The following is a 13,360-nucleotide window of genomic DNA, read 5'->3' as shown; positions in this document are numbered from 1 at the left end:
AGACCTCGAGTAAGGTAGGGGGGCCAAATTCCGTCCCCGCACCTAATTTTGCCCCCTAGGGATTTCCAGTTTGCACGGTTGGTACCTAATGTTTAGCCGCGCGCACACGCGTAGTCTCATCTAGTGATGGGACATTCGATTCATTTTACTGAATCGATTCATTTGATTCCGTTCACGTTACTGAATCGATACAGTGATCCGATTCACGGCTCATTGGTCACCGCTCCTACTGCATCTGTGTAGTATGTGCTGGTAAGACAGCAGCAACAGCATTCAGTGCTCGCAGCTGCCATCTGGTCTTCATACTATGAACTCCTTTCTTAGAAAAAATGCTAGTTACTCTAATACATCGAAGGTTTCCGGCGACGCAGGGTGGGAAAGGTTAGGATTAGGAAGGTAGCAGCCATGACCTGAATTAAGGTACAGTCCCAGCATTTCCTGGTGTGAAAATGGGGAAACTACGGAAAAACCATCTTAACGGCTGCCGACGGTGGGATTCGAACCCACCATCCCCCGAATGCAAGCGCATAGCCACGCGATATTAACCGCACGACAACTCGCTCAGTCATTTAAAAAAAGTATTTTTCTATCAGCTGAGGATTTTTTTTAATAGTCATATTTTGTATAGGCTACCCGAGATGTACAGTAGCCCGCTGGTTTTCTGATTCAACATACTGTTATTGCGTCTGTCCACATATGATTGAAGTCTTGTGCAACGATGTGACATATGAATTGAGAAATACTGAGCCGTTCTTCCCAATATAAAACAGGTACCTTTGAGTTATAATACAAAGATTCATTAAACTAATAAATAGTATAACCTAATAGCCTACCTACTTACTAGCTACTTCAGAATTATGTTCTGACTACCTTTTTAACACTGCAAATAAATCCATCTATTATTTAAACCTCCCTGTAAGAAGAGGACAGTGAATGCAAATGGGTATTATTTTCAAATGAGCTGAGCTCGAGAGTCCATTATAGCATACGATTCTTTCAGTGTAGCATGGCTCACTGTATGTCTCGCTGCAGTGAGCCGATAAGGAGCCGTGTGTATCTTGTGTCTCACTGAGCCGCGCTCGTTCACGATTCTTTCGATGTGCCATGGCTCACTGTATGTCTCGCTGCAACGGAAGCTCGGCTCTCCGCGTGTCCAGTGAGCCGATAAGGAGCCGTGTGTATCATGTGTCTCACTGAGCCGCGCTCGTTCGCGATTCTTTCGATGTGCCATGATTCACTGTCTCGCTGCAGCGGAAGCTCGGCTCTCCGCGTGTCCAGTGAGCCGATAAGGAGCCGTGTGTATCATGTGTCTCACTGAACCGCGCTCGTTCACGATTCTTTCGATGTGCCATGATTCACTGGCTCGCTGCAGCGGAAGCTCGGCTCCCCGTCAACGTCCAGCGAGTGCGTCACTCAGCACTGTCCGCTGGGAGTAAGCTGAATCGTGTGCCGTGAGCTCGCCGTTCCTGTGAATCGATTCACTCGGACACTTGAATGAATCGATACACTGCTTCGAATCATACATTCAGTAGCCAACACTAGTCTCATCCCGTTGTTTTGTTGCGAGAGTTGGTTGTGTGCATCACGTTTAGTTTCCGTGTACAAGGAGGATTCACTGTTCATGTTCAGCTGAGTTAGTGCAGCAATCAAATTAAGAGCCTGTTATTCCTAGAGTTAGCACTGATATGTGTGTGAAATACTGGACTGTATTTTAGTCGTGTGGTGTAGTTCCTGGTGTGTTGGCATGGTTAGTGTAACTTAGTGTAGCGGCTATTATAATAAATCAGAGACCGGGCGAGTTGGCCGTGGGTTAGCAGCGCACAGCTATGAGCTTACATCCGGGAGATAGTGGGTTCGAGCCCTAAAGATGGTTTTCCTTGCTTTCCCATTTTCACAGCAGGTAAACGCTGGGGCTGTACCTTAATTAACGTAATGGCCGCTTCCTTCCCATTCCTAGGCCTTTCCTATCCCATCGTTGCCATAACACCGGTGCGACGTAAAGCAAATAGAAAAAATCAGGGAATGTCCGTAATTTCGTCCCCTTCATTTTATTTGTTATTTATAAAGTTTATTATCGTTTTCGGATAGGAAAACTCAAGCAGTAAGATAAGGAGGCTAGAAAAAATCTATTAAGGCAGTGAGGGACGTTTACAAACGTGCAAGGAAAGCGTTGAACATCCCACAAGCAACGCTGGAAGACTATGTAAAAAGGAATACCAAGAAAACATTTTTCATAAATGGCCTTCAACTAATTCATTATAGGGAAAGTTTTTTGGTAAGGTCAGAAAGGAAATATATATTAAAATTAATTGTACTTTTCATAAATTTGGTGGGGGACGAAATTACGAACACATTTTTGGTACTTTATTTTGGTTAGTTTTTATGTCAAATATTGTCTACCTTACATTATAAAAGTTCCATTGTAACTTGCCCGTGAATAGAGAATATATTCAGTAATATATACACCAATTTCTAGCCTTGTCCATAATATTCTGGGACAATATATGGGCCCCTTGCCTTATACAGACCATTGAACAACTGAGCCGTGTTGCAAAAAACCGAAAATATTACATGTGGTGATCACCAACGTCCGTGAGATAGCGCATGGTAAGAAGAAAAAAAGAAGAAGAAGAAGAAAATCATCCTGGGAGAATACGCGTCCTACACTTGAAATGATCGGCAAGTTCTAGTTTCGCATTCCCTACCTGGCATTCGATCCTCTTGAATTTCTTTCCAGCTGACATCACATCAGTCTTAAAATACAGGACTAATTTTCATATGATACTCGATATTGTTATAACTGCAGAAGATCTAGAGAAATTGCTCAATGCTATGGACAGAATGTTGGATAAGAAGTACAAGATGAAATTATTGTTAAGTCCAAAACACAAAAGTAATGGAGTACAGTCGTACGAAGATGGGTGATACAGGAAATATTAGATTAGGAAATGAAGTCTTAAAGGAAGTAGATGAATATTGTTACTTGGGTAGTAAAATAACTAACTATGACAGAAGTAAGGGCATAAAATGCAAACTAGCACAAGCAAGGTAGGCCATTCTTAAGAAATTTGCTCATTGCGAACAGCGATATAGGAATTATAAGTTTTTGAAGACTTTCGTCTGGAGCTTTTGAAATGTGGTGTTACAGAAGAGTGCTGAAGGTGAGATGGATAGATCGAATCACGAATGAAGAGATACTGAATCGAAGTGGACAGGGAAGATCGATTTGGATAAATTTGACGAGAAGAAGAGATATAGTGATAAGACACATCTTAAAACACCCAGGACTTGTTCAGTTGGTTTTTGAGGGAAGTGTAGGTGGTAAGAGCGGTAGCGGTAGACCAAGGTATGAATATGACAAACGGATTAGAGCAGATGTAAGATGCAGCAGATATGTAGATATGAAAAGGTTAGCCCGGGATGGAGAGCTGCATCAAAGCAGCTCGAACAAGAACACTCGCTGAGACTCTTTTTCAAGCTCCAAGATATTGAAATACGGCCCGTACGCACTAAAACTATAGAAACTATGCATTCCAGTACACTGTCACTTTGAGAGAACGCAATCCTTGCAACGTCTTCGTAAAAAATGCTACCATAAAAGCAAATAAAATTCCTGTTAAGTCTTACCTCTATCGCACACTTCTGCACACCGGTTAAGCTCGTGAACGACTGATCAAAGCGACAACTTAATCAGCCTATATCAAGTCTCACTCCACTGATAAACTATTACGTAGGTCTGCTGATACCGGGAACAGGAAGTTCCAAATCTCTCACTCCCTTGATATCTTTGGTGACAAAATTGACAAGTTGCGCAGCGCAGCAAGAAATAACTACAACGCTGTCGGGAATTACCAAGTCGTAAATTTCTTAGAACTGGCAACACTGAATCGTTTCAATTGGAGACAAGTCATAAACATGCATGCATGTACATCTGAGGACATGTAATGTGATTACAGAATGATTATAAGAAACCCAATCACCACTGATCTGCATTTAGAGCAGTCGCACAGGTGGCAGATTCTCTATCCGTTTTTACCTAGACTTTTTTTTTTAAACTGCAAAGATTTGGAAATTTATTCAACATCTCCCTTGCTAAATTATTCCAGCCTAACTCCTCTTCCTGTAAACGAATATTTGCCCCAATTTGTCCTCTTGAATTCAGATTTCATCTTCATATTGTGATCGTTCCTACTTTTAAAAACACCACTCAAACTTTTTCGTCTAATAATATCATTCCACATCATCTCTTCACTGACAGCTCGGAACATATCACTTAGCGGAGCAGCTCGCCTCCTTTTTCTCAATTCTTCCCAGCCCAAACTTTGTAACATTTTTGTAACGCTACTCTTTTGTCGGAAATCACCCAGAACAAATCGAGCTGCTTTTCTTTAGATTTTTTCCAGTTCTTGAATTAAGTAATCCTGGTGAGGGTCCCATATATTGGAAACATGCTCTAGTTGGGGTCTTGCCAGAGACTTGTATGACCTCTCCTTTACATCCTTACTACAACCCCTAAATATCCTCATAACCATGTGCAGAGATCTGTACCCCCTTTATTTACAATACCGTTTATGTGATTGCCCCAATTAAGACGTTTCCTTATATTAACACCTAGGCACTTACAATAATCCCCATAAGGAACTTTCACCCCATTAAGACAGTAATTAAACCTGAGAGGTTTTTTCCTATTAGTGTAACTCACAACCTCACATACCATTGGCTGCTGTCAATCTCACAACATAATCGAGGTCATTTTTCAGTTCCTAACAATCTTGTAAATTATTTATTACTCCATACAGAATAACATCTGCAAAAAGCCTTGTCTCTGATTCCAGTTCTTCACTCATATCATTAAATATATTAGGAAACATTTATTTATTTATTTATTTATTTATTTATTTATTTATTTATTTATTTATTTATTTATTTATTTATTTATTTATTTATTTATTTATTTATTTATTTATTTATTTACCGAGCTCGATAGCTGCAGTCGCTTAAGTGCGGCCAGTATTCAGTATTCGGGAGATAGTGGGTTCGAACCCGACTGTCGGCAGCCCTAAAGATGGTTTTCCGTGGTTTCCCATTTTCACACCAGGCAAATGCTGGGGCTGTACCTTAATTAAGGCCACGAACGCTTCCTTCCCACCCCTAGCCTTTCTCTATTCCATCGTCGCCATAAAACCAATCTGTGTCGGTGCTACGTAAAGCAGCTTGCAAAAAAAAAAATATTTATTTATTTATTTAATGATGAACTTTACAGGCTTTCGCCCATTTACAACGTTCACAATATACAAATAAGAATTACACTACTAAACATTAACTGAATACAGACCAAAATACAAATATAATAATACAATGAACCACCCAACTAAAATTTGAGTATGCCAAACAAGACTAAGTTGGTAATACATTCAAGAAACATATTGTAGCAATAAATTATTTTTACAGCGGTGCACAACACAAAGTAACACATTTAGTCATCATCATCATCATCATCATCATCTGTTTACCCTCCAGGTTCGGTTTTTCCCTCGGACTTAGCGAGGGATCCCACCTCTACCGCCTCAAGGGCAGTGTCCTGGAGCTTCATAGCCTCACCTGCTATGCTGAACAGGGGCCTTGTGGAGGGATGGGAAGATTGGAAGGGATAGGCAAGGAAAAGGGAAGGAAGCGGCCGTGGCCTTAAGTTAGGAACCATCCCGGCATTCGCCTGGAGGAGAAGTGGGAAACCACGGAAAACCACTTCCAGGATGGCTGAGGTGGGAATCGAACCCACCTCTACTCAGTTGACCTCCCGAGGCTGAGTGGACCCCGTTCCAGCCCTCGTACCACTTTTCAAATTTCGTGGCAGAGCCTGGAATCGAACCCGGGCCTCCGGGGGTGGCAGCTAATCACGCTAACCACTACACCACAGAGGCGGACAACACATTTAGTTATGAGTTAAATTACACGAACAGTCTTAGAAGAGAGAGTGCGGAATAAACATGACACAGTATGGAAACGAATATTCTGAGAAGAGAAATAGAATGTTAACCATATAGGCAATTTAAAAGCTGTGGATTAAAATGGAAGTAGAATTTAAGAGTAGAATGCAAAGATAAGAAAGAAAGAAATAAACAACTAGAAGAATGAAATCAGACATGTACACAAAACGGAGATAATCTTCATCCCTTCATTCTTAATTCGTATTGTTCAGACCATATTTATTTCCTATTTTCATCAACTTCGTAGTTACTGGGTGTTACCGGCTACAAGAATCATATCGTCAGCAAATCACGTCCTTCACTGTTATCTCCCATATTTGGATCACAACCTTCCCTTATCATTTCCAGAGTGTCGATAAGAATTTCGTTCATAATAATGTGTTAGGAGCAAAGGAAATATCATTCTGCAGTAAAATTCTACATTGACACTCTCCAAATCCCTCCCATTTGTCGATTTTCATGCCCGTCAAGACTCGGGAGTAATCATTGTCGTCGTCTTCCCTTCCAAACTTCGTCTGTTCAACTGGGTATCTCTGTGTTTCGTAATCATTCTGCTAGACCGTGAAATCTTATCCAGGATCGGGCCAGCCAAGAATCTGTTCAAAATATGAGGGCACTATTCACTTTCATCTCAGAGTTCGGATGTTGCGATGCTGTTTCTGGATGGTTCCGAAGGCTGGACGCTTAGGCCTTGGCAAGACTGGCGGATCGAAGCTTTCGAAATGTACATAATTTTAAAATCACGGGAATACAACCCCAGCTTTTGGGTTGTTAGGCCGTGTGTGTTTGCAGAGTTTCGCCCAGACGTGCCATTTGGCTCACCATTTGGATTGGCACGCCCCTCCAAGACTCTGCTCAGCAGTGGAATTGTACATAAGAATGCTTCGAGTACTCTGGGTAAAAAGGAAGATCAGTAAGAACAGCCTCTATTTGTTAACCCTGGAACCGGCAAGCGGTTTACCTTTAAGCGGCAAGCATTATGCGAGTTTTGCAAGCAACTTTTAAAAAATTCATAAAAATGTTGTTTTTCAATTTATTTTCATGTATAACATGTCATTTTATTCAGAAAAGGACGAAGATTACTATAGTAGGAAATTAAACTTACTAATTTAGTATCCTGAAGCAGTAGGGGCGAAGTATTCAACACACACTAAGTATTCCAAAATAATACGAAAGTTCTGGGCAACGTGTACGTAAAAAGTAACATTGTATGAAGATTTTACTATATACAAAATTTACACAATTTTATGCTGATTAAAAAAATATAGAAAGGTTTCACTACATTGAAGTATTGTAAAGTCAAATAGAACTGAAATAACACAAGCACATCGCACCAAAACGTGAGTCTATTTAGTCAGATTCATCCTCGCTACCTTCTTCCTGCTTTCATAGGCCTCCAAACATGTTCTTTAATTTATGGTAAATCTGTTTATGGACACCACAATTACATCCTAGGCACCAGAAGTGGGTACGTGACTCTTCTCTGCAGTCGAACAGACAGGGTACAACCGCAGTTTCTTTCCTGGGAGGCGTACCAGCTGATGCCCCACTTCTCCTGAAGGTCCAGGTGGAATTTTTTGAAGAGTTTCTTCATCTACAAGACCTTCAACAATACTAACCATAAATTCCTCGTGTTCAAGGGGTTTGTTGGTGTTCAAACTATAGAGTATGTAGGCATCAAAAATTACCATTACCAACAGGTTGTATAATATTGCTTTCCAGTCGAAACGTTTTAGTGACATGACTTTAGAAAAATATGGAAATATTTGCTATTTTGAAGTGCACCACTATTTTTAAATATTGTTATTAGGGTTTAGATCAATAATTTTCTTGATTTTTGATAGTGTAACGTCAACCCATCTTTGCAGACGAGAATACGGACCCATATTTCCGGAATTCGTTTTATTTCGAATAATTTCCTGTGCGTATTTATTAGTTTCAGTCATGCGTGGCGTAGCATTAGAGAAAAACAAATATAAATATGTTAGAGGAGGACTGTTTCCCGGAGGGCAATTTCGTACACTCGCGTTTCGAACTTTGAACTCATCTTTTTGGCTCTGGAGGATAAACTCTTGTCCACTTCGGTTCTGTTTGGTCAACTGCATTACCGTCATTATCATCATCAGTGGCTGGTTCATGGTGTTCCACATCATCGTCAATATCTTCTAAAAATACGTCACTATCACCTTCGACGTCCAGATCAAACAAACATTAACTGCTTCCTGACAATTCAATAATTTTGCGCCACGAAAGCTAATGCACATCGCACAACCACAGCAAGCACAACAGAATGACCGTCTGCAAAGCGATCTCGTTTTTCCATGTGTATACCGCACACTCTGTCATACTAAACTACTTCAGAATTGTGCTGTATTATACACTAGAGTTTCCTTTTCAACATGATGCAAGATATGTCATAAGATGTTGAATGTCAAGGCGCTATCTCGAAATTAGTCAGCGATAGCGGCTCTGCCGGTTGAGTAACAGGGAAATGAGTCGCGATCGCGACGATTGCCGGTTCCAGGGCTAAATAAGGAAAAGGAAAAGAGCTTCTAACAACCATCAACGAGTGAAACCTCAGGGGGAAAATATGTGGGGAGACGGAGAAATTGTCCTGGCTTAAAGACCTGAGCCGCTGGTATGGACGAATTCCTATTGAAACCTTTTCAGCCGCTGTTTCGCGAATAACTGTGACCAATTGGATAGCCAATCTTCGTAGGGAGATGGCGTGCTAAGAAGAAGAAGAAGAAGAAGAAGAAGAACTAACCCCTGGAATGGCCATCCTACTCGTACATCCCACAGACTGAAACTCTAAATTGGACAGAACATATCAAAAACATAAGTCATACGGTGTTTGCTACTCTACACCCACTGAAATTAAACAAAGATATTATACCACTAAACATGCGGCAAAGATTAACACAGACCCTAATTCTTCCTATCCTTGACTACTGTGATGTTATCTTGGTAGACGCTACTAAAGAACAAACTAGGAAACTGCAGCGTATTATGAATTGCTGCCTTAGATTCATTTTTAACCTAAGGTACGATGTGCATATTACTCGTTATTATCAGGCACTGCACTGGTTAAAACCTGATAAGAGACGTGAATATCATATACTTGTCTTAATACACAAACTCCTACATAGTAACTCCCCCCGGTATATTTCATCTAAACTTCACTTCCTCTCTTCCTACCATAATCGTAACACTCGCTCGGGCTCCACTTTAGCTATTCCTCTTCACCACTCTTCTGTGTATAATAAATCTTTCATTGTAACCGGATCCAGGCTTTGGAATTCCCTGCCAGTAAGTGTCAGGGGCATTGACTCCTTCCTCAAATTTAAAATATCTTGCCGAGACCTCCTGTTGAGAGATACCGATTGAAGTGTGTATTGGTGTGTATTGTGTGCGTGTGATTGGTAATTGTAAAATTAAAAATTGTTTCTGTTAGTTTTATATAATATAAACGTAAGGGTAGTTGATAAGTGTGTACATTGTAAGTGTATGTGCAAGTGTCTGTGTGAGATAGAAAAGAGGACTGAAGTAACGAGCTAATAAGCTGCATATTGTGTGGATGTGTAACTTAAGCTTAATTTTAGGAAATAGTATAAGTAGTGTAATTAGTATAATTAGTAATAAGCAACCTTAATATTATTTATTGTATTGTGGTTAAGTGTAAGAGAGGGCCGTGTGCCCTAACTTCGCCACATGAAAGAAGCCATAATAAATAAATAAATAAATTTCAATCGAGCTACCAAAGTTTCAAAATGTGTCAATAAGCTTTTATAGGCAAGGTTTTTGTTGTTGTTGTTGTTGTTGTTGTTGTTTAGGTCATCAGTACATAGACTAGTTTCATGTAGCTGTCCATACCCCTTTGTGCTAACCTTTTCATTTCCTCCTAGGGGCCGATGACCTTAGATGTTAGGCCCCTTTAAACAACAAGCATCATCATCATCATCATCATCTCCTCCTAAGTACTGCATCCTACATCTACCCTAATCTGTTTGTCATATTTGTCGTTCTTATCTACACTTCCTAAAAACCTGACTGAATAAATCTTCGGCGTCTTAAGATGCGTCAAATTCAGTAGCGTAGCCAGGATTGCCCGATGAAGAGGGGGGGGGGGAGGTTATAGTTACAAAATTATCATAGAACATAATGAAGGTGGTTGTGCGTGTGTGGTGGGCGGATCAGTGTTGCCAACTTATATTTTCAAGATCCGCTAAATACTACTAAAAATCCGCTAAAATTCCACCAAGAAATCCGATCTCAAATGATGAGCAAAAAATGAGCAATAATAATAATAATAATAATAATAATAATAATAATAATAATAATAATAATAATAATAATAATAATAATAATAATAATAAAGTAAATGTCTGCACTCACCTGATGTGTGAGTTTCACTGGGATTAATCCCCTGCCTGCGACCCGGCGAGCTAAAACTTGTAGGCGTTTTAGTGCCCGGGTGCAAACTAGGCCCACACACAGAAATGGCCAGTTCATTAAACGGTCTTCCTTCATAGCATAAAATAATATATATATATATATATATATATATATGCTACTTTCTCACAGTTTTATTATCTGTCGTCATTCGTCAACTAAGAGATAAGTAACCATTCCCCCAGGCTACTAGCTCCTGACAAGAAATACGGAATAGCTAGGGGACAGACTGGAGTAAAAAACTGAAAAAAAAAATCTTAAAACGGATCAAACGCTAAATTCCACTATAATAAATCTAGAATTCCGCCAAAAAAATCAGCTGTCCGCTAAATGATATATTTCTCCGCCGACAGTGTTCTAATTCCGCCAAATTTAGCGGGCATAAGTGCGCTGATGCAAGTGAATTATACTGATATTCAGATTGCAATACAGGACAAAATCTTACATTAAAATACAGAACAATAACAATGTGATCAAGGTCAATAGTTTCACAGCGAATGTTATGTTGAGTTTACAGTCTAAAATCCTCCAACTTTTGAGGCTTCTTAGAAAACAGATTCAGCGGATCTATTGATATTTCAGTTATGTCTCCGTGAATATTTGTTTAGTTTATTGTTATTTTCTGTTTATTTTATCTAAGGGTAAGGGGTTCTAACCCCAGTCTGCCCCCCCCAACCCCCCTCCCCCTCTGACAAATGTGATTTAATACCTCTTCATGCGAATGTGTGATCAGATCTATTCAACTCACCTTCAACATTCTTCTGTGACACAGTTCTTTTAATGTTACATTCCCTACTACTTTGCCATTTCCTGCATCAACCAACTTTAGTTGATCATATTTAATTACTTTTGGCGAGGTGCAAATGTGTGTTAGACGAATATACAGTGGAACTTCGACATCTCGAATCATCTCGAGAGCTAAATTTTATTTCGAGTATCGGAATTTTGAGATATAGAGAATACCGTTTTTGAGCATGTATAACACATATGTGTATATATGGACTTACACTGAATACATTATTTTGACAGCATTTAAACATATACATACAAACTTTATTTTACGGCATCACTTTAATTAAAACCCTTACTATAGTAACTTTTTAGAAGACAGGATACAGTACATACAGTAGCAAATACAGTAGAGATAATACGCGACACTGAGCGAGATATCGAGGGACAGCTATTAGAGCACACTCTAGCGGATAGACTTGAACGGTACTGATTCTCTCATAAGAGCACGTGTATTTTTGTGTGAAGTTTTTGGTGTTATTTATGCGTTTTCAATGAATTGACATAAATAAATAGTAGTGTGTGTCATTCCTTGATATCTCCTCTCAACATGAGGGGGAAAAGTATGTGCTGTGTTTGGCTTCAGTAATTACGAAGTAGAGAAGAATGCGCGGTCGTTCTTCAGGTTCCCTCGTGACAAGAACATGTAAGTAATATTGTGTTTGCATATATATTCTTCCAGTGACAGAGATTTTTATAGTACTTCATAATCTTCTGACCTGCTCGACCCATATTTTAACTGGCTTAAAATGTAATACGCATATTTTATTGTATAGTGTAGCAGTTAACCTTCAATACCGATGTGTTGTTGTAGGTGTGATCTGTGGGTTTTGAAATGTCACAGAAGCGATTTGGATAAGGTGTACAAGAAAGAAGGGACGTTACGCTTATATAAGAATTATAAGATCTGTTCAGATCATTTCCAGGCCAGCGACTTTAGAAATCCTCGACAATACAGCCAAGGATATGTTATATTTTTGCTCTGATTGTACGTAAATATTCCTTCAAGCATCACTATCGACAACATTTTCATACTTTTCTTTCTTTATCCCTCTTCTCAGATTAAAGCCGGGATTTTATAGATTATCTTTCTGTTAGTTGGCTTCATGTTAGGAGGAAAATTGTCCAGCTATTAAATATTAATTCATTGCATCATATGTGTAAGGAATGTGCCGATATTTTTATTGACAAGTGTCTTAATGTGATGATACAATGTTTTTAAATGAGAAAAAAGACAAATCCAACCGTAAGAGTTCAGGCAGGAATGCTAAAGCTATAAAAGTAATGCATAAATGAAAGATCAAGCCATTTCACACCAGTCCATTTCACTTCTTTATGTGTCTAATTTCAGTCTTTGAATAATAACCTTTTAAATAATTTTTCATTCATTTATACAGAATTGCTTTAGCAACTTCGAAGTTAATATCTCAATAACACTTCCTTTCTAGACGTAATCTATTTATCCATTTCCGTATATACATTTCCATTGATATTTGAATTTAGCGCGATTTGTTCAGGTCAAGTCACTAGGAGCGCCACCGTCGAATTGTCTCCCATTTTAGCAAGGCGAAATCCGTAAGTGTCGCGTATTACCTCTACTGTATTCGACAGTAGTGAAACAACAGACATACCTCGATTAACACATTTGGAAAAAAAAATCCTTCAGTGTCTTCCGTTTGTTAGTGTTAACCTTTCCTCCCTTCATGTTGAAACTTCTCGTCAATACCACGCAGCCGAGATTCGTAAATGGAGCTTGCCATCCGCAACTTCGGGGTTGCTTTCGTACGTGACCGGTAATTAATTCACACGCGAGAAAAAACGAGGCTTCATCGATTCTCCGATCATTAGAAGTTTTAGTATTTCAGTTCCTGTCATATATTAGCTCCCAGCATCACTGTAACTCTTTCTTTACTTGTTAACTGTTCCTCACAAAACACAAATGCCGTATTGCACAGTTAATGTTGCACAAAATTCGAATTACAGAGTTTTTTTTTTTTTTTTTTTTTTTTTTTTTTTTTTGCTTCAAGACAGGAAATGTTTTCTTCGAGAAATTCGTGTAAACGAATTTCGAGTCATCATCATCATCATTATCTGAAGGCTTTGCCTTGTCGCTGCAACCATTGATCTCTTCT

General features: G+C 39.3%; 1 protein-coding gene across 2 annotated transcripts in view; it reads right to left on the bottom strand.

Annotated features, from left to right (window-relative positions):
• LOC136886423 (uncharacterized) overlaps positions 1-13,360 on the bottom strand; it is a 77,899-nt gene that overhangs the window by 23,699 nt on the left and 40,840 nt on the right. Inside the window, exon 1 of one of the 2 annotated variants that reach the window (XM_067159196.2) lies at positions 3,628-3,685. The exons of the other annotated variant lie outside the window; for it this stretch is intronic. The gene's annotated coding sequence lies outside the window, so the exon portion shown is untranslated. Of the gene's footprint in view, positions 1-3,627; positions 3,686-13,360 lie in introns of those variants that run through there. 2 annotated transcript variants of the gene reach the window in all.

Source organism: Anabrus simplex, chromosome X (assembly GCF_040414725.1).
Source record: "Anabrus simplex isolate iqAnaSimp1 chromosome X, ASM4041472v1, whole genome shotgun sequence".
NCBI lineage: Eukaryota > Metazoa > Arthropoda > Insecta > Orthoptera > Tettigoniidae > Anabrus > Anabrus simplex.
This window is presented reverse-complemented; position numbering and strand designations above follow the sequence as displayed.